We start from the raw sequence: 23,408 nt of genomic DNA, 5'->3' as shown, positions 1-23,408 counted from the left end.
TATTTTGACACCCGTTTTCGCACCGGTCGTTGGTAAATAGGTTGCCAAAATAATAATCTGTTTTTACACCGGTAGTTGTTATTATAGTTACGTTACATTTTTTTTGCAATCATGCAATAAAACAATCGTTTTTTAATGATATGGACTTTATTCAGTTAAAAAAAATGTTGCTAGAAAGAAAATACATTTATTTATTGAATTAAATAAAATCATTTCAGTAACAAACATCATTCTCTTTTCTAAAAATATTTTATTGCAATGATTGTAAAATTAGTCAAACTGGAAATGTTTATTGAGATTAAAAGTTAATTATTGTTTCAATGAAAAAAATGCTCATACCATTATCACAGAGAACAGACGTCCATCTTCAGCATTCAACTTGTGTAAAATCTCTAACGGTTTCGAAGGTAGTTTGGATATCTAAACCAGGTGCGCTACTGTCGTCATGTTTTTTGTGGCTGAGTGCGACAGAATTGACAGCGGTTATTCCTCTACCCAGTCAAACTAGTCCGAAACCGATTCGGACTTCCAGCATGAATTCCAGCTCAAATGCGTCAACCGATAGAGTCAGAATCGGTTGTTTTCTTTGAGCTAGATTCCATGCTGAATCCATCCAGGATTTCGAACCGGTTCCGGAATCGATTTGACGGATAGTTGGGATAGGTTGGTGTGGCTGCGCTAGTGTTTTTAGTATATTAATTCAAATGTTTACACACGTTTTTTAAATATTTTTGTTCGATCATGGATGTCTGTTCTCTGTGCCATTATTTTTGCCGTTTGAAGCAAGCAATAAACATCGTATTATTGAATTGAATAAGACATTTTTTTCATACATGCTAAAATTCTCTATGTAATAACAATTCTGAGAAATGTTATGGGTTCGGGACGGACGACGAATTCTATTAACTAATGTTAGCCCAGAAGTTACTGTCTGAAGCACATACTACGGCCGCCCTGAATCAGGAGTGCAATGAAGAGGTTCTCATGCTAGATATTACAAACAGACTTGCGGAGAAGGAACCTTTACGACCATTCAACGATTGTTTTGCGGAAACAGTATATACGAACGATCAGTTTCGAATACGCTTTCGTTTTTATGTTATACGTTATTTTTCGAAGCCTTTGAAGAAGAGCTAATCCTATATCCAGCTTTTTATGTGCCATAATGGCGTCCTAAATTGTTCAGTTCGTAATACGTTTGATTGCCTCCTTTTGACAATAATCGTTTACGCCAGCTTGACAGCAACGCCCAGTTGAAGTTGTCGGGCGTTCATTGAATAAGCATCCAACGCACTGGACTAACGTGGGATGATTTAATCTCACTGGGCGGTTGACGTAAACGATTATTGTCAAAAAAGGGCCATTAAACGTATTACGAACTGAACAATTTGGACCGCCATTATGGCAGGTAAAAAGCTGGATTGAAAAGTCACTATATTGAAAACCCATGGCCCCATGGGTAAAGTAAAGTTCAATCGGAAATTCTGGTTGGTTCTGATTCGTATTCCGGCTGCAGTGACATAATCGATTCTAACAAGAATCTGTTGTGTCACTGCACGGTAAACAAAAACTACCCATTTTATGTATTCGAATTGCCCATTTTCGGAAGTTCTTCGAGTTGTCAAAAAATGGGTAATTTTTTGTTTCTAACATTGAGTACTTTTTACCCATTTCACAACTACTCGATGAGGTAATGCCATTGGGTATATTGATCTTAATAATGGGTGAAAAATCCTTAAGATTTTTTTCAACCTTAGTTAACCTGCAAACTAAGGATCGTAGCGGAACCTGCAAACTATTGGCGTGTATCTGAATCCGTGACGGAAACGGAACATTACCCCAATGCTCCTAAAACAACGGCTGTTTATACTACTGAGGATATTGCATAATATGCGCCAGTTCGTCATTTTTTGAGCAGCCAAAAGATCCAGCCATCAAAAAATATCCAGTTGGCGGTTTTGTTTTGTTAAGTAGTTTTAGAATGGGATGTCTATCTAGATTCCTATATTTTTATAAGGAGATTATAATGTGAAATGAATATTATTTTGTTTTTGTTTTTAAATTCATTTATTTGCTATTCATTTTGCTGACATTTATAAGCAGAACACATAGTAGAAATAATGATGTTCATAGAACAGTCTTATGAAATTCATCACAATGTTCGAATGCATGCCATAAGTTTTTTATTTATGGATATTTTTGTGCATTTATATTAAAAATAGAACATGGCTGATATTTTTCGAGCGTTTTTAGCAGACAAAATATCAACAGTAAAAATCAACCTTGAGAGGATATTAGGTTTTACACCAACCGATATAACCCCACAAAATGAGCCGGCTGAACTTCGTTTGGCAATTCTCGGTGGTTTGTTTACAATTTACATGGGAGTTACGTGAGTTTGAATGTAACAGATGGGCACCCGTTGCACTCGAACTCATGCAACTGATAAAGTAAACAACCCACCGAGAATTGTCAAACATGAACGTCACTCCCCATGAGTTCATTCGTCATCTTGTAGAACTCAATTCGGGACAAATGAACCACCAAGTGTAGGTCCATTCAGAAGATTGAAGAGAAAATTCTCATTAAATATTAAAATTTGTACATAATGAGCTACGCTTCGTCAATATTGCCTGGGAAACTGGGCTTAGACAACTGGGAAACTGGATTTGATAACTGAATGATAATGATTGTTACTTCTCAAATGATTTTGATAATTATAAAATACGCGTCTTACACTAATTATATGCACAACTTTTTCCATTTCAAATAATCGGATATCTTCTGTAAAAATCATAACCATGTAAACTGATTTAATGCTCACAGTAATTTATTAAATAACATAAAAAAATTCATATTTAAAATTTTGTTGCAATTTGACTAAAAATTGTTTCAAACAGTGATAACCAAAAAGTGCTAGTCTGAAACGATTAGCTTCTGGTTGGCCGTCCAGGCTAGTACTGAATTCATAAGAAACAATTATGAACTTTTCACAAAAGTGACGTTTATGAAAAACAAAATATAATTTTATAGAATCAATAACAGATCTCATATGGGTTTCATGAGAAAAACTTATGGAATTCTTAAACGCATATATTGGAGCGAAGGCATAAAACTATTTTATGAAATGCATTATTTGTACGTCTATGGAGTGCATGAATAAAGACAAATGAATTCATAAGCCTGCCTATGACATTCTAATGCGTTCAATGGCATCGTCAGAAGGCTGGCTCATATGCCGAGAAATTCGTAGATGCTTTTTGCTCGGTGTAGCCAACATTCCGGCAGATTTCCCGAAAAAGCTTAACTGTGTAGTATTCCGGCGCCAAGAACACAACTAATTCTAATTAGAATCGGTTGTATAATGAGTTATTGTTCAAAATTATAAATTTGATTCCAATTTATCAGTATGGCAAATGACATAACACGGAATCTTGCTTTCAAACAACGGTCCTGCGGGGTAGTGCAAAATTCCTAGCGTCAGCGATAAGAATTTTTTCATAATTCGAAGTAGCGTACTGTGTCTCCAACTTTTAACTCAAACAATTTGAAATTCTATTAAATCTTCGCCTGCCAAATGCATTAGCATCGCTTTTTACGATGCGTTGAGCTGATGCGACAATAATGTAATGTAATGTTCAGATATGCTCTTTTGAATATCATCGAAGTATTTCCCAAATCAGTCTTCGAATTGTTATATTTGTTTGTCTGTCCTTAGAACGAGCCAAAGGATCATCAGGTGTTTGCCATGGCCTGACACGGGTCTTAATCATAGGTAGGTTAAACAGTCGAACGTTCGAATATTTTTGAACGTGACGTTTGCTGCTTACCAAATTGATCATCAAATTCACATCCATGTATCCACAGTTTAGATAAAATTCTCGGAGTAAGTCAAAAACTATTGCAACGAATTAACAAAAGTGGTTATCCTAGAATCATAGGACATTTCCACATTGTTCGACGCGGAATACTTCTAGTAAATTTATAATAAACGTCTTGCAACAAGCTATTTTATTGTCCAACAATAAATTATAAAGTTAATTAACATTTCGTGTTACTGTTTCTAAGAACAATATTAGAAATGTTAAAATGTATTAAAAATATCATTTTTATAATTTAAGTACAACCACCCAACCCCGTCTACTCCCGCCCTCCCCTTATTTACAGACTAAGTGAATTGAATTCCAAGTACATTCACGTTCATGCATTTCACTATACTGCCTATGATCGCACGTCAGTCCTATGAAGATAGGAAATCCCATAGAAAACGGGGTAAATAAGCGATCTTGGGTAGTATACAGTCGTGATTCGCTGGTTGGGCCACAGCGTTGTCCAACTAACGAATTTGATTCGCTAGTTGGACCGACTGACAAATGTCAAAAACTCCAAAGAAGATGTTGGCAGTGTAAATGCATCTGTTCTTATCTCTAAATATTGTCAGATTGATTGTCAAAGTAAATTTGGCACGAGATTTTGTCGTTCGGATGCTTTTTAGTTGGACAATGGTCCAACTAGCGGAGGTCCAACTAAAAAGCGTTCCAGTTAAAAAGTGTCCAACCAGCGAATTACGACTGTACACCACAACACAATATTATCCCTCGAAAATATGATGAACCACCGGATGAAATGAGATGGTGATGATGTAACAGGTGTGATCTGTGTCCTGCCATGCGTACCTATTAGCAATTAAATCCAGCGTTTTTTAACTAAGCGCTGCAGAGTGTGTGATAAACCATTATCTTCTTTTTACTACTGGTCCTGAATTAAAAACTTTGCACGAGAAAAATACACGCATTTTCTTTCTTCTCGAATCTTAGTTTCCACAGTCCCCACCATCATCACCATTGGTTCGCAGCGATTTTCGATTTTCGTTGGACACTATCATTAGCTTTCGTATTGGCCTCCACATATAAAAAGTTTCGGGCTTTTACAAGCTTCAAAGCCAATGGAATTCCGCTTCTTGCTAGCATCCTATCAATCGGATCCTGGGATACATCATGCCCAGCTTGACATAATGCTACATCTTCCAGTTCAATCCAAGCTGCTTAGATGCACTAATTTTTACTTCCACGCAGAAAACATACAGCATAATCAAATTGAATACAAACAAATACTGTTCATAGTATCAAACGACAAAATAATTGGTGTGAATCGAGGTTTGAAAGTATATTTTCATTAAAGTTACAATAAACTTTTAATTTCAATAATTGTTTTAATTTCTGTAAACTTTAAAAAAATGTTATTGAATTCAATCAAATAATTTATTGTCTCACAACCGATAGTTTTATTTATTGAGCTCAATCCATAATTTTATTTAAAATAAAAATCTTTCACGAGTCGAATCAAAATTCACGCAGAACACTTCTGCATAACATTTATCGCGAGATCCTATTTTTTACATTTTCCTTTGTTTTGCCTCCCTTCTGCGAATAGCAACGTTGGCGTCGGTTGGAAGAAGTTACCAAATATACCCAGTGAAGCTCAGCCGGAAATGAACTGGAATTCTGGCTGGTTCCAGTTCGTATTCCGGCTCCAGTGCAACAACCGATTCTAACGGTTGGTTGGAATCGGTTGTGTCACTGGAGCCGGAATACGAACTGGAACCAGCCAGAATTCCGGTTCACTTCCGGCTGAGCTTAACTGGGTAGACACTCGCTGTAAACCGAAACGATAAGTTTCCAATTCCGCATCTCGATTCGAGTGACTCGATTCGAAACGTTTTGAAGTCGTTTCGACTAAATTGCGGCATTATGTATCGCATTCGACCAAGCGTTCGAGCTTGTTAGATTGCGGTACTAGATTTCGACTGCCCGTTCGAGCGCAAACTGTCAAATAAGAGTATACACTGAGAAAAAATATTTTTAATTCTGCTACGAATAAGTTTCATAAAACCAACTTTGGTAAAATATAGGAATTGATTTAATTTATTTAGTTTTTAGTTGCTTGCTATCGAAATATTTATACTATATAAAACAATTAATAAAAGAATGAATCATTTCGTTTCATTCACGAAAACTAACTAAAACATCGATGATAACTTTTATGCATCGTACGGGCCAATCAACGTCCGATTTATAAATAAAATTTTAGTTCATTCCAAATTTTTTTTCTTGCATTCTTTAGCTAAAAATATTTGACAGGAATTTTTGTTATGGGTGAATATAATATTTACCTCAAGGTATGGCTTTCAACTTTTAAAGTTAGAAAAATTAAACATTTTTCAATCGTTGATAGCTCGGAAAGTATTCGATGCATGGAAAAAATTATTAAATATAAAAAGTTGCATTTTCGCATGAGCTTGCCGGAAAAATTGAGTTTTTTTTTATAAAGTTGGATAAATTTTTTGCTTATTTTTTTTTTTTTCAAATAATAAAAATGTTAAAAATGTTGTGTAAAAATTTTGCTGTGTCGAAATATTCTGCGAGAAATTACAATTATAACATTAAAAAGGGCAATTTTACATTAAACGCCATGTTATGGGCGAGCTTTAATTGAAATATCTCGTAAAGTAATAAGGTTCTCAATATGATTATAAATGTTTTCATAGAATAAAAAACTTATTAGTTCAAGGTTGTTTTTTCAATATGTTTCTAACATTTGCAGAATTCTTAACATAAATAACAAAAAAACTATATCAGATTTTCATTCGAAAATGCACTTTTTATTATTAATAAATTTTTCCGTAAAACGAAGAATTTCCGAGATATCAGTGGTTGAAAAATGATCCAATTCATAAAATTCAAAAGCTCAAAACTTGAAAAAATCTATCGCATTCAGCCAAAACAAAAAATAGATGTCAATTATTTTCTGCTAAAAATGCAAGAAGAATTTTTGGTAGGAATTAAAATCGTGGTTGTAAATTTGACGTGGAATAATCCGTGCATTAAATATGTAAAACTACTCAACTTTTCGTTCATCAAGATGCCATTTTTTCAGTTCGTGAATTAAACGAAACGAACTATTTACAATGCACGAAAATGCTACGTTGCAGAAAACGAGTAATGACTAATGATTTTGTTCATCGCATGATAATTTTAATTCCACCTAAGATTTTTTTTCAGTGTAAACAAAATTGCAGTTTGTTTTGTTTCTTTCCGATGAGCGTCAAATTCAGAGAATAAAAATAGTGATAGTGGTAAATAAAATGACCCAAACATGTTCATAATTTGTTGACGTCTCTCACCCTCACCACCTTTTTTCAAAGCTTGGGCATTATTTTAGTTTGATCTAACTGTATTCTTGAACTTCTTACCAACATTTTTTAATATTTCTCGCTGTTTAAGTTTAAGCACCGAAACATCGAAATGCCTAGCTGGTGGTTTCTCTTATTCGGATCTCAGTCGCATGATGGAATGTATTATCTGCAGAATGAGTTATTTACAATTATTCTTAGATTAAATAACATATTTGATATCTAAATAATTGTTTAAAACAACACAACTTCGAACCCGCTTTTATCATTTTTTTTGGAAAATAATCAAAGCGAGCAAACAGCCCTTTTCAATAAAAAAATGGCTAATTTTGCATTAATTTTTTTCAGGGTTTTTTTCAGGAAACTGATAGCTTCCAAAAGCAACAATTTTTTCAGCAATTGATGACGCAAAAATTTAAAAACTAGTTCGTTAAAATAGCCATTTTTAGTTGAAATAGTCAAGACAAAAATTCGTTTTCGTGTTTGCTGGGTTTTCCATGTACTTGTTAATTAATGGTTTCGTTATAGCACACAACTAGAGATAGCGACAACATAATCAAAATGAAGTGTTTCCAGAAATTGTAGATGGCATAATTATTAATCGGTTGATGCACTAAAATTTGTTAATAAATCAATTTGATTCAAAGTTCTTTGCTATATAAGATAATATTCTGTATTTCATGCATTTAATGCAAATGATGATATAACACCTAATTTTGTTGGTGTATAAAACGTACATTATGGCATTGTATTGAAGGCTATATTGTGATATTGAAAACAATTGAGGTTAGTCGAGGACAAATGAATCAATTAGAATATAAAATTGTTTAAATCACCGCTTTGAAATCAAAAATGATTGTGATTCTATACATCTATCAAATAGCGATTAGACAAGTAAATGTGCCTTCACTTTGCTCCATCGATTTGTTTTAACACTTTTTTATTATTACTTGGTGTAGGATAATTTATCATTAATATTTAGTATTACTTTTTACAAAAAAAAGTATGTTCCTGATGGTGAAAATAGATATAACATAAAGTAGCTCAAAGTACGTGGGAGCTTTTTACACCTTTTGGTAATTTTATATCCTTTAAGTATTCCGATTGTTAACCAATTTAAAGAATGACATGAAACAAAATCAAATCAGAATCTCGAACGACAGTCGACAGCAATCAAACTATCGAGCAAATACGTTCGACTCGAGTCGCTTTCGAGTTCGATTGTTATGGTTCCATAATGCCAACACTTCTCGATAATCTAGTACTTCTTCGAGCGAACTCGAACGAAAATTTACTTTCGAGCTCGGTTCGAAATACATAATGCGAAACAAGGTCGAGTCGATAGAATTTTGATCGAATCGAGATGCGTAATGCCACCCCTGTTTACCATCCGCCGGTGCGGTGTCGTGTTATGATGACGGCTAGTAAATAGCTTATACCCACGCCCGGTGCTGATAGTCAAAGATTCGTGAGAAGGTGGTGTGGATATGCACGGTAAATCGAGAGTACCCATTTTATGACTATGTTTCACACATTTTTGAGAATACCGTTTATACGTCAAAAAGTGATTAGATTTTACTTATGAACGAAGAGTATGTTTTACGCATTTTTGAGAATGTCAACGACAAAGAAAAATGCGTAAAAAGTATACCTCACAGAGAAAAGAAAATTTACACTTTGACGTGAGGCCATTTTCAAATAAAAGTTCGTGTTGCAAACAGCATTTCTTTTTTACTTCCGCGATTATTTGTCACAGACAAGGAAATTTGGACGAAACTTCTAAACTTCAATATAAATCATATAATGCTATGGTACGTATGCTTGTTTCTTGTTAATTTCTTTAAAATATCAAGTTTCTTATTTTTTTAGATTGGAATCCCAGTTATAATTAAGTTTTAAGTTGCAAAGTTGGAAATAACAGCTCTCAACTCTCAGTCAATCAACTACTCTACAAAATGCGTGAGTCGATTACGGCACATTACCTAATGTATTTAAATAAATTAGATAAATAAAAGTTAATGTATTTTTTTACTTCTCGGAAAAAAATTGAAAAACAAAAATTGTACAGTATTTACGCATTACTGACTTCTTCGAAGAAGTAAAAAATAGGTATTTTTTACTTTTTCAAGAAACTAAAAACTATACATTTTGCTTTACAGGTATGAGTATAAATCACCCATTTTATACTTCGTCGAAAAAGTCAAAACTATCCATTTTTTTGTAGAGTAGAAAGTATGCAGATTCTGACGTACATTCTGTTTACTCAAAAGAGAGTAAAAACAATATATTCATTTTATGGGTAGTCCCAGTTTCCCACCAAAATGCGTACTTCATAGTTATGATAAGGTTTGTTGTGATTACCGTGTAGGTTAAGTTCTAGTGCATGAGCATATATGAAAACGAATTTCGGGGTTTTGAGGATCGGGATGGTAAGAAACAAGACTCTTGCCCTGAAAACACTGATATAATCGATAACCCATTAAAATGCGGTATAAGATGGAAGTTCGAAGAAATTATTGAAAGTCAACAAACATTTAAGGCATACAAAATAGACACGGGAACGGGAATGGTGCAGAAAAAAATCATAACGCTAGAAAATCAGACAGACAAAATGAACATCGACGAGACAGAAGAAAACGAAACTGAAAAAAGCAATGAAGCCACAGGTCAAGATAAAAAGAAAAGCACGAAAAACCCCAAACCAAACAAGAACTGGATCAAAAATACAACCGATACAGTTTTCTGTATTGAAAGGGAAACCAAGACATCAGACCGGTACATGCGATGGAAATAGCAAAGCTACTACACAATATTGGCATAAAAAACTATAAAGAGTTAAAGTTTGCCGGGCAGGGACGGTTCAGAATTTCATTCAATAAACCTAGAGAAGCAGAAAACTTAATTAACTCAAAACTTTTGACCGACGAGTTCAAATATAAGGTATATGTACCGAAAATGCTAAAAGAGTCGATAGGGATTGTTAGAAATGTACCCCCATCACTCACTGAAATTGAAATACTGAACAACATCCAAACAGGAGGAAAGAAAAAGATAACGAAAGTTGAACGAATCAAGAGGAAGAAGGATGAACTCCTAATACCAACGTACACAATCGAAATATACGTTACAGGTCAGGAACTTCCGGAAAACATTGCGATTTACGGTGTCTCGGCAATGGTGGAAGCTTACATATTCCCCATCAAAATGTGCAACAAATGTTGGCGGTATGGGCATAGAAAAAATGCTTGTAAGAGTAGGAACAGTCGCTGCGAAAACTGTGGACTTGAACACGACGAACAAACATGCGCAAACCCGACAAACTGTCAATACAAAATAACCTCAATACAACCAAATAAATCCCAAACATTTTGTTCGAAGATATCAATAGACTCATACATTCAAAAAAGGATACATCTGCTCCAGGAAATGACGGAATTTCCTTTCAAATTCTTAAAAATATAAACCCTTCTATCCTAATAAAAATAACAGAAATATTAAACAACGTTTTAAAAACCGGAGATATACCAGAAGAATGGAGAGAGATAAAAATAGTTCCAATACTAAAACAGAATAAAGACCCATCTAAAGCAGAGTCATATAGACCAATCTCATTGTTGTGTGTTTTACTCAAACTCATCAACGTTACGGTTAAAAACCTGTTTTAATCCACCTAGAGGTGCAATTGTGCCTTTCTCATTTCTACAAACTATGATTTAATAGCTGGTTCGTACAATATAACATTATGAAAATGTCTTTCATTCTTATTACACTTGGTAAGTATATATAAGAGCACGTTTGTGCATTCATCGCGGTATCGGTTTGAATCGGAGTTTTCTATGTGATTGCACTCCACAACCCGTAACTCCGGAGCCAGAAGTCGGATGGAGATGGAATTGAATATCAGTTTCCGGGGACGCAACACCTTTCATTTGAGACTAAGTTGATCAAATCGGTCTAGCCATTTTCGAGAAACCAATATAACCGTTATTCTGAATTTGGATACTTCAGGATCCGTCGATGGTGGCCAGTGTGGCCAAAGAGACTTTGAATGACTGTTGGGGACCTAGATCTACAAATTCAACAGTTGTGTTTACATTATGGAAAAAATTCACCCTTTTTACATTCATCGCAGAATTCGTTAGAATCGGGATTTGCTGCGTGATCGTACGTATCACCCTGTAATTCAGGAACCAGAACTCGGATCCACACAAAATTCAACAGCAGCTGATGGACCTTTCATTTAAAATCAAGTTTGTCACAATCGGTTCAGAAAATTCCGAGAAACCGATATGGACAAATCAACAAATTTTGTTTTGTAACCATACTCTTCAACTCGTAATCCGAAACAAGATGTCGGTTGAAAATAAAATTCAATACCAACCTATGGGAATATTATACCTTTCATTTGAATCTTAGTTTGTAAAAAGCGGTTCAGCCATCTCCGAGAAACCGATGTGGACATTTTGTTAACAAATCCACACATACACACACATACATACATACATACATACATACATACATACATACATACACACATACATACACACAGATATTTTGTGACTTTAATTGTGGAATATGCCCGGAATTCCGGACTTCCGGAATCGTCGATAGTGGACAATATATTCAAAGAATGTTTGATTGGCAATCAGTGATCTAGATCTGCGATTAGAAGTAATTTGGTGACCATTTCAATAGTTTTTACCCTCTGAGGTATTACGATTGTACCGATTTATATGGGAAATTCCAGTATACCCTTACTAACACCCCTATAACTTCGGAAGCAAGAGTCGGAACCGAATGAAATTCAGCAGCAATCAATGGCATTACTGTATCATTCATTTGAAATCAAGTTTGTAAAAATCGGTAGAGAATTCGTTGTGGAATGGGTGTGATATTAGCTTAGGAACTTGGAGGGTTCCATGGGGGCGTCATGAACCGTCATAGGTGGCCAATGTGGTCAAAGCTGCTTTGATTGATCATTAGTGATCCAGACCCGCAAACTAGAGTAATGTTACATCAATTTTAATGTTTTTCACCATTTGAACATCATGGTGGTACCAGTTTATATGGGAATTTGCTGTGTGACCGCACTCTTCAACCCGTAACTCCGGAACCGGAAGTCGGATCAACTAAAAATTCAATAGCAGCTTATGGGAGCGTTATGCCTTTCAGATGAAGTTAGCGAAAATCGGTTCAGCCATCTCTGAGAAAATTGTGTGAGTTTAAAAGACACACACACATACACACACACATACACACACACACATACACACACACATACATACACACAGACATTTGCCGATCTCGACGAACTGAATCGAATGGTGTATGAAACTCGGCCCTCCGGGCCTCGGTTAAAAAGTCGATTTTTACAGTGATTGCCTAGCCTTTCTTTATATGAGAAAGGCAAAAACATTTAACAGATTTTTTAAGAGAGGAAAATCTTCTACTACCCTATTCTTTTGGGATTAAACAAAAAACCCTAAGCGATAAATTGCGTTAATGCCCTAAATTCCCACATTCAACGAGCTAAAAGAGATAAAGAAGTGGTAGTAGCCACCTTTCTAGACTTATCAAAAGCATTAGATAATGTGAACATAGAAAAACTAATGGAAATCCTTTATAATATAAAAACACCCCCTGAAATCTGCAATTGGATATTTCAATACCTCAGAAAAAGAAAAATCATCCTGAAATTAGCAAAGCGGTACAGAGCTAAAAAGAATGACTAACAAAGGACTCCCACAAGGTTGCCCCTTATCGCCGATTTTATTTAATATTTATACCATGAAAATACATCAATTAGCAGGTGAAGATAAAATCTTCTTCCAATACGTAGATGACTTTACAGTAGTGGTGATAGCAAGAACATTATCAGAGGCAGAAGAAAAAATGAACTCTTTATTAATTTAGGAATGATAATAAACCCGGATAAATGCGCAACAGTAATTTTCGCAAACAAATTTCACCAACAACCAATATCATAATACATAATACACCAATAGAAATAAACCCCTTTCATAAATTTGTCGGAGTGATTATAGACCACAGATTAAATTACAATAAACATGTAGAACAGTGTGTAAAAAAAAGCCAAACGTAAAATAAATATACTAAAAATGATAACTAGAAAACATAGTGGAGCCCACCCCGAAACAGCCCTGAGAAAAGCTAAAACAATAGTACAACAACATTTAGATTATGGATTAACTATATCAGCAGGAACATCAAAAACCTCCTTTGCAATGCTTGAAACGGTACAGCATCTATACATAAGGACTTCAATGAGATACTTGAAATCAACACCAAACCACGTCATTCTAGCAGAAACAGGTGAGCTGCCACTAAAAGAGAGAAAAGAATATTTAGCATTCAAGGAAATAACAAAAAATATTTATCATAACAATAGTCCAATAGTCCTATTTCTTAATGAAGCAATACATTCAGAAGAAATACACAAACACAATACATATTTAGAAAACATAGCCAACATCAATAACTTTCACCTACTTCAGTTAGCCTTACCTACGCCTATGACTCGGGCAAACAATTTAATAATTAAATCGGAAATAAAAAAACTAACAAAGAAAAATTTGACCACCAACGTACAAAAACAAATGGTGTTAGAATTGATTAAGTCACAATACTCAGGCAAATGCCTTATATACACATACGGATCAAAAATACAGGATAGAACAGGCTACGGGATATATGACAGCCAAGAAAAAATTTCATTCAGCGGTAGACTAAAAACACAATTCACTATTATGAACGCTGAGTTAGCAGCTATTTTAAAAGCCATCGAATACATCACAGAAAAAGGCATACAAAACTCACTTATCTTAACAGACTCAAAAAGCGCTACAGAACTACTAAAATGCAAGGAACCTAGCGAAAACTATTTAATTAATGAAATTAATAAGAAGGCACTCTTATTCCAAAACGAAATCGGGATCCAATGGATACCCGGACATATAGGACTACTAGGAAATGACAGAGCAAATTTGGCAGCCAAATTAGGTACAAGCAAACATTCTATCGATGAGCTGAAAATAACAAAAAGTGATCTATTATTAATCATAAAGAAAGAAACTTATTGCATATGGAACCAAAAGTACAAGAACATATCCTTAGAGAAAGGAAAACAACACTAAAAATAATGAAAGATGCAATGTACAAACCATGGTACAACAACATTAAACTTCCAACAGATCTCACGATAACTTTATCAAGAATAAGAACCGGACACACAGCCACAAAAGACAGACTATACAATTGGAAGCTAGTAAATTCAGACAAATGTGAAGAATGCGATGTAACGGAGAACTTAATCCATATCTTACACCACTGCACTAAATTTCATACCATTGGACAAAAGTATCCTATTCTAACAGAACTTACAGATATTACACCTATTTTGGCAGAAAATAAAACCGAAAAAATAATACTGATTGCCGAATTTATAAAGGAAATTAAAGTTAATGTTTGAAACTAAATATCGCGAACCGAATAGCTGAATGTTTGAATCAAAACAAACTTAAACGGTATAGTCCGACAATCCCGCCACTGAAAATCAGTCTTATCAAATTTTCGCGCCGATTCTTCTTTGGTATTTAATTTGACAACCAAACGCAAAACAAGACATGGCTGAAATGGACTGATAGGTCTGCGCCAAACGAGAAAAAAAAGAAATTAGCTTTTCGGTCGTATTATTTTCATCATGGAAACCGGTATTGTACGTCTCCGATATAAGTTTTAGAGCGATATAGAGCATTTTAACACCATTATAAATACTATAGACGAGCTATTTCTAACGTTTAAATTGTCTGACAGTTTTATATATGACAGCTGGAGGAAAATGAACCTCCAATTAGTGTGTGTGAACTGCCTAACTATGAATATATATGGGATTTTCGATTGATTGACACCGGTGTAGTGGATTGCACTGGTTTTGCACTTTCTAGCAGAAGTGTCAATGGAACATACCCAGTTTTCTGCACTTCTGCTAGAAAGTGCAAAAACGGTGCAGTTTCAGTGCACTCCACTACACCGGTGCCAATCAATCGAAAATCCCATGAATATATAGTAACTATATATTCCATTCAGGGTAAAAAAAACTTTACCCATTTTATGTATTCAAATTGCCCATTTTCGGAAGTTATTCGAGCTGTCAAAAAAATGGGTATTTTTTGTTTCTAACAATGAGTACTTTTTATCCATTTCACAACTACTCGATGAGGTAATGTCAATGGGTATATTGATCTTGATAATGGGTGAAAAATCCGTAAGCATTATTTCAAGCGAGTTAACCTGCAAACTAAGGATCGTAGTGGAACCTGCAAATTACGCCCTGCATCGGAGTCCGTGGCGGAAACGGAACATTTCGGCAATGCTCCGAAAACAACGTCTGTTTAGACTACTGAGGATGTTGAAAGTATGCGCCAGTTCGGCATTTTTAGAGCAGCTAAAAGATCCAGCCATCAAAATTATATCCAGTTGGCGGTTTTATTTTGTTAAGTAGTTTCAGAATAGGATTTCTATCTAGATTCCTATACTTTTATAAGGAAACAATAATGTGAAATGAATGTTTTGTTTTTTTTTTAATTCAGAAATAATTCTATTGACAGTATTTTTCATTCTGGCGCGAATTTCATGAATGGTTATTTTTTACGCATTTTGTTGCAACAGTTCTGCGAAAAATAATGGGTGAAACATACCCAGGTTGACGTACAACAGAGAAGAGAAGTACCACTTCGAACAAAAAAAATCACGAAAGTTCTCACAAAAGCGAATCGGATTTGTTGCTGGATTTCCTTGGTTTGCTTTGAGAGTGCATCCGTATGCCCACACTACTTTTACAGTAAACGGCAAGTTACGGCGGATAGCCTAGAACAACGTTTCAATAGCCTACCGATCGCCAGCATCTAGTTTACCCTGCCTGTCCGCCATTTCGTTTACTGGGTGACGTTTCAACTAGTATAACTTTTGAAACTGGCTCGTATAAATCGTTGCAAGCGGCAAGGTCGAGCTTCGCTAAAGCGTACAGTAAATAACAGAAAATGTATTATTGTATTTCGTATCATAGATTTTACTTTTCTGATTGATATTATGCTTATTGCTGTATGTAGTTAGTGAACGCTCGTTTTCTAAAACGACATTATCTGTTATTTTTGTGGGGCGTCCGGAAAATCATCCAGTTTCAATAGAATGTTCTCTAATTACCTGGCCCGACGCAAATGCTTTTTATCAATTTTGCATATTGAAGAGTAACTCGTAAGGAACCTTTACTAAGCAGCACATGATTGTAGAGCCCCCTTTCTAAGTAGTGGAACGTGATCTTCCGCATGGGTGGTGTCATAAATATTACTTGTGATAATTAAGCTGAAGAAATAAACTTTTTTTTTCTGAATTCCAATCCAATGCAGTGAAAGCTAATGTGAGTACTTAAGGTCACAACAGCACTTAGCACATATTAGGGAATCCAATGGAAGATTTTGTCGCGATAACTCTAATTTGTAAAACAAATATTTGTAATTCTGCGAACAAAAAAATAAAAAAAAGTTCGATAAAACGTCAGCTGCGTCGGAAAAAAATGAAAACAGCATATGGCTTACTCTAGTAACAGTTGTGGATTTATGATAGTTTTATAGCCCCTGGTAAAACTTAGATTGCACTTGTCGCGTGCTATAAAACTTCAATTGTTACTTGTGTTAATGACGTATACGTATACAATCTCGCCATCGTCGGTCTTAACAGCATTTGAGTTGTTTTCTCTAACAGTCTACTAATTTTTAAATTTATTTTAGAATTTTTTTTTAAATTGGCTGCCGAGTAACTGATTAGTATTTGCTTCTCGGTACGCAGATCTGAAAAGTGTGTAGCAGCGATGCCACAAGTACAGATTTATCTAGAAAGGTACTGTAATAGGTTTGCCTGCGATGTGAGATGATCGCGGAGGCAGCACCGACTAGCATGGAACAAATCGCAAACCAACAATATCCACAAATACTATTATGTGTTTAAATTACAATATATTTTGCATACATTACACTCGTCCCCAGCTGACTACCTCAAACATCTCCTACTCTATACTAATCACTCGCCTTCATTCTTGGCTGTTCTAAACTGGCTTTGTCTCTCATTTCTACTCACGGATCCGCAACACGCCCGCCTTAGCATGCCATCCCGGGTTTCCTCCTACCCGTGCTCTTCACCACCGCTTTCATGCTCCACACCACAGCTTTGGCTTCGACTCCTGATGACGTCAACGTGTTACCGGTGCACAGAGGTTCTCCTCCCGCCGTTCTCTGTCGTGCTGCCAGTCGCTCGCTTGACCTTCGTCCTCGTTTCCGTAATGACCGACTAATCCGTTAATAGATCGTCTTCCTGATCAGGCAAATCTGAGAAAACGGCCCTGAAGGCAAGACCAGTTAGCTTCTGTTCGACCACATCGTGACGATGCACTTACCCTTTCCGGGGCTGTCTTCCGAGATGGGATCGTACCGATCCGTTGTTAATCTTCAAAGTCGTCTTCCTCGTAAGCGTGTGCTGGGCGCCGTTTGAATCTTTCTAGGTCCCTCGGCTTGGCTTATTAGCTGAATAAGGCTCCCGTGGCGAACCAGGAGAATGTGTTGCTTGATTGCCGCTTGCGCTAATGGATCCAATCAAGCTAAAATGATCACGTGCGTTTGATGTGTCACTTTCTAATTATCATGAAATTGGCATTATTAGTCCCAGTTTCAGCAAAGAATTTTCACATATTTACCCGATCCACTGTCCGTATTTAGAATGGACCCTGGTAATTTTCCAATATGGCTTTCGTAACTGAGTGGTGCTCGTGCCAAAACTCACAGCGTGCGTTGGTCGGCGATTTCTGATTTGCGTGAAAATTTGGGACCATTAAACGAAATTCTAATATTGAGTTTTTGTATATTTACCCGGTTTACGGACTTGAGAAATCATGCGACGATTTTCGATTTGATTCGCAGTCTTTTGGTTACTTCTGCTTGTTGAGTTCCGCACGACGTTTTTTCCCAGGTGCGCGTCACTATCACGATGGCGACTTTGCTTACTGGCCTTGTTCGCGTTTTGGTTGTCTTTGTGAGAAAGACTTTACTCTTGTACGATTTCCGCCAAAAGTGATGTAGACTTTGTGCGAAGAGATATGCGGGTGCAAGATAGCGTCCAGATAGTGCTGCCGTGGTGCCAGAATGTCTGATTTTTCTATCAACTAACTATAATGTCTTTGTTTTGACCATTATCCTACGTTTATAAACATTGATTCCCATGACAAACGTTACATAACACTGCCGTTGCGGAAGAATTTTTCATGAATCGCAAGTGGGCGACTCATGAAAAATTCTATGGAGCACTTCCCATTAGAAGTCGGTCAGAGACAGGACTTAATCGAGAAAGAGGATCCTGGTGGTTACCTCCTGCGGCTCTGCTAAACTATACTTCAACATAACTGTATAATACAAGCTTGCTGCCTGTCAAATATTTCCATGGCCTTATTGACTAAATATCTAAAATCCTGAAAACACCAGCATATTCTGGTAAAAGTTGTTTCGATCTTTTACCAACTTTAATTGGATATGTGTCTCTGACCCATCTCTAGTCCCAGCTTCTCAAAACCTGTCCTTTCACCACGGCAAAACATTCAAACAGATCTTAACCTATTGCTTAAGTAATAGGATGATCCAACAAAACTACGAGAAGCTTAAAATATGATTTGGTTTGCGTTTCCGGTGTGCTGGGTAGGAAGGACGCATTTACTCATCCGAATCGCCATGCTAGGGTTTTACCGCGCCCAGAATCGCGTTGCTTTTGTACGAGTTTTCATGGCGATCCCCACCCTAGACACGACCGACCCGAATCCAAACTCGCATGATCTTGCGGGTTTCTTGAGGATACCCATTCTGGCGTAACATTATACTCTCATTGAACGTGTCTTTTTTTTGTTGTTGATGTGATAACTGGTGCTACTCATGGCATCTTAACGTCTATACCCGGTTTCGACTGCTTCCTTCTGCTTTCTGATTTGCCGTCGATTCTCGTCTGCGGGTTACGGATCCACCCGAATCTCGGACCCGCGCGGTTGCGCTTGCTAATCGGTTTCTCACGCTCCGAAAACGGTAAGCACGTTCGTGCCTATGACTAAGAAGGTCTGCAACTTGACTCGACGAGTCTCCTTGAAGCGGCTGGCTTCCGAGACTAGCTTTCGTTGTATGTAGGAGCCCAGAGGGGTCCACCTTCGTCGACCTGCACCCCTGTGCAACGGCTCAAGGTTTTCCCGAGGCTCCCTCCGAAAGTTTAAACCTGCTCTCGACTTTTTGCTTTCCTCGCTTTCCTCCCGTGAACGAGGGTCGGTTTCTCACGTACCGAAAACGGCGAGCCTGTGTAGGCCCTGTTTTGCCTCGTCCTCCGTCTCCTGTGTGGCTGGACTAACCGCTAGTTGCCAAGGTGGGGAGGTAGTTTATTAAGTTGTGGCTCACCTCACCTCAACATTGGCATGTTTTCTCCCGATCGTCAAACGGTGTTTTGTGAGCTTGGGCTCTTGGTTAGCGGGTCTGACCCTGTTGACATAGCTAGATAACTGCAGTTTACCTGCTCCCGGGGATTTGATTTCATCGGCTCCTGTACATCGATTTATCTAGTCTCGGGAGTTGTAACATTCGCATGCGGTGGGAGCAGTTGGCAGATTGTTAGTAGGCTTTTGGTGCTTTGCTTCGTCATGATAGAAATCCTCGCGCGGTGCTTGTCCATTTGATTTCACTACACCATGGTCTGCTTCAGTGCCACTGTTGTCCCGATTTGCTCTACTTCACTGCTTCTCGATGCGATTCTAATGGAAACGACTGCTGCAGTTTTGGACACACCGAAGTACGAAGTACTGTTCCAATTAGAAAGTCACCTCTCGTCCTCCGCTTTCATCATGCCGGCGAGTTGTCCTAGGCCTTTCTGGACTGCTACTCGAGTCTACTTACGCGGGCTGTTGTGCCAAGGTGGGGAGGTAGTTTATAAAGTTATTGCTCGCCACACCTTGACCGAGCACGATTTATCCCGATCGGCAAACGGTGTTTCTAGAGCATGAAACTCATGGTTGACAGGCTGACCTGTGGACATAGCTGTGTTTATTTTCTCTAATCAGATTTGATGTCTTTCGCATGGTATCGTCCTTGCTTCCCCGTAGTAATATCCTCGAGCAGATACAAATTTACTCCCAGTGTCCCCTTTACCAGTGCTGGAACAAACTTCGGATCAAGCTTCTGATTTACATTGTCCACTTTCGACGATTGGCCAAACGATCTACGCCATACTAGATCTCCGATCTTGAAGGATACAGCCCTTTTCCGTAGATTATAACGCAGCTTCGCCTTCTCGTGATTATTCTGGATGCGTTTCACGATGAATTGTTGTATTCGTTGGATTTTAGACAAGCGCATGTCCAGAGCTACCTTCGGATCGTCTGAAGCGTTGAGTTCCTGTTGAGCGTACAAATCCGTGTGCAGTATGAGGTCTCGTCCGAAATTTGCGCAGTGTGGACTGACACCGGTCACGTCGTGCTTAGCGCTATTGATGGCTGCAGTGATCGCTGGAAGTTGCTCGTCCCATTCACGATGATCTCCCTCCAGCAGAGATCGAATACACGTCACGAGAACTCGATTTACCCGCTCAGCGTTGTTCACCATTGGACAATAGAATGCCGTCTTCATGTGCGTAATTCTGTGCCGCGCTAGCAGCGATTTGAATACCATTGATTCGAACTGCTTTCCGTTATCCGACAGCACTATCCGCGGCCGTGAAAACTTCAAGAAGACTTCCCGCTCCAAGAACTCTGTCATCTTCACTGAGTCTGCACTACGCATTGGATGTACGATTACGTACTTCGTTACCCAATCTACAATAACCAACATAACTGTGTTTCCGCGCTTTGAACGGGTGAAGGGACCGACAAAATCGATCGAGATCAATTCCCACGGGACTCTAGCCGGCTTTTGCTTGCCCATCTGCGGCATCATCTTCGTGTTTGCCGCCTTACTTGCTTTGCATGTCGTACAGTTTCGTGCATAGTGGCTGATTTCGTCTTGCATCTTTGGCCAGTAGAAGTGGGTTTGTATCTTTTGCCAGGTTTTGTGAAAACCGAGGTGTGCTGCCGTCGGAGCATCATGGAACCTTCTGATGATTTCCTTTCGCTCATTACGAGGTACCACCCTTTTCCATTTATGAGATGTGTTACCTGTTTCGTCTTTACACAAACAATTCTTGTAGAGCTCACTACCCGCAACTCGGAAATCCGGAAATTTATCCACGTTGTTCATCACCCGATTTCGTAGGCTATCGTACCACGGGTCCTTGACTTCCTCCGCCGAGAACACCATACTCGCTGCTATACGGGAAAGCGCATCTGGAACGACATTGCAACTTCCCTTTCGATATTTTATTTCGAAATCGTAGGCGTTCAAGCGTAGCAGCCAACGACTCATGAGTGCCGTCGGGTTTTTCATTGATCGTAAATAGCTCAATGCAGCGTGGTCACAAAACACTGTGAAGTGCACACCTTCAATGTACCCGCGAAATTTTTCAATCGCGCGGATAACAGCCAAGCATTCCCGTTCCGTTGTTGAATATTTCCTCTCTGACGATGAAAGCTTTTGTGAGAAAAAGCATATCGGATGTTCCTCTCCTTCAAACTCTTGCGTCAACACCGCTCCAATTGCAACATCGCTAGCATCACATGCTACAGCAAATGGCCTGCTATAATCGGGCATCGCCAACACCGGTGCTGATACCAACGCCGCCTTCAGCTTTAAAAATGCTTCTTCTGCTTGTACCGTCCAACGGAACTTCGCTTTTGTCTTGGTGAGCTCTGTGATTGGCGTCGCCAGTCGTGAGAAATCCTCAATGAACCGCCTATACCAGTTGCAGAGACCCAAGAATCGTTGCACTTCTTTTCTGCTGGATGGAATTGGAAACTTAACAATACTTTCTACTTTTTCCTCGTCTACCCTCCAGCCGTTCTCGTTCAACACATATCCCAGATACTTTATCTGCTGGCGACAGAACTTCGACTTGTCCGTAGAGATTGTCAAATTGGCTTTCCGTAGTCTGTTCGCGACCTCCTCTAGCAAACGTATATGTTCTTCGAACGTCCTTGAGCAGATGACGATGTCATCAAGGTAATGGAAAACGTGTGGTTCTAGATCGGCGAATAGATGCGTCATTAATCTCGCAAGTGCTTGACTGGCGGTACACAAGCCAAACGGAACCACTTTAAATTGAAAATGTCCCCGGGAGGGTACGGTGAATGCAGTAAGTGGCCTGGAATCAGGGTGTAGTGGAAGTTGCCAGAACGCGTCTTTCAAGTCAATAGATGATATGAACGCGCAACCACCTAGGTTGTTTATTATTGAAGAAATCTGGGGGATTGGGTACCCTTCATTCACCATTACCGAATTGAGATGACGCGCATCTAAACAGACACGATATTTTCCTGTTTTTTTCTTCACCGCCACCAACGGGTTGTTCCATGGAGAAAAAAGGGCTTCTTCTATTACGTCTAGCGCTATCATGCGGTCGATTTCTCGGTTCACCTCCTCCAAAACGTATTGGGACATTGTGTAGTACCGTTGCTTACGTGGTGGTGCGTTTCCGACGTCTATACGATGTTCATATATTGCTGTTCTTCCCAGTTTATGTGCCTCCGCTTTTGGAAACATAGCGATCACTCGCTGGAGCTGACGGTCCTGCTCTGGAGTCAATTGTTTCCTCGGCTCATCGTCTTGAACTTCCGACTCACTTACTGACGCTTCTAATGCACAGCACACCGCCTTGACCCCGAACTTGTCCCAAAAATTCATCCCGAGAATAACGCAGTCTGGTATCGTTGGCACCAGTAGAACAGGAATAGTCTCATTACGATTGTTGTACACAATCGGCAATCGAGTGAAGTGGTTTATCTTATGGTTCGTACCATCGGCGGTCTTTATGCCACCGTCCACAGTGCCTCTGCGTAATTCTAACTCATCGACCATCTTAATGTATTTTCCTCCCAACAGTGAGCAATTCGCCCCGCTGTCCAATAGTGCGGTTATGCTTCGTCCTAATACACTGATCACTGCGTGCGGTCTGTTATCTTTTTCCATGTTAATTGTGAGTGTGCTAATGTGTCGGAATTCGAGAATGTCTGAGGGATTCTCAAGTTGCTGCGAAGAAT

At 38.2% G+C, this 23,408-nt stretch overlaps 2 long non-coding RNA genes across 2 annotated transcripts; both read right to left on the bottom strand.

Annotated features, from left to right (window-relative positions):
* Positions 1-12,908: 12,908 nt before the first annotated feature.
* Positions 12,909-14,920, bottom strand: LOC131680176 (uncharacterized). Its single transcript, XR_009303858.1, has 2 exons — positions 14,594-14,920; positions 12,909-13,536 (listed from the first exon to the last, which is right to left on the bottom strand). It is a non-coding gene; the product is annotated as an uncharacterized LOC131680176 (long non-coding RNA).
* Positions 14,921-17,114: 2,194 nt separating this feature from the next.
* Positions 17,115-18,954, bottom strand: LOC131680125 (uncharacterized). Its single transcript, XR_009303855.1, has 4 exons — positions 18,130-18,954; positions 17,958-18,065; positions 17,661-17,895; positions 17,115-17,606 (listed from the first exon to the last, which is right to left on the bottom strand). It is a non-coding gene; the product is annotated as an uncharacterized LOC131680125 (long non-coding RNA).
* Between the last annotated feature and the right edge of the window lie 4,454 nt (positions 18,955-23,408).

The sequence above is a fragment of the Topomyia yanbarensis genome, chromosome 1 (assembly GCF_030247195.1).
Source record: "Topomyia yanbarensis strain Yona2022 chromosome 1, ASM3024719v1, whole genome shotgun sequence".
Taxonomy (NCBI): domain Eukaryota; kingdom Metazoa; phylum Arthropoda; class Insecta; order Diptera; family Culicidae; genus Topomyia; species Topomyia yanbarensis.
This window is presented reverse-complemented; position numbering and strand designations above follow the sequence as displayed.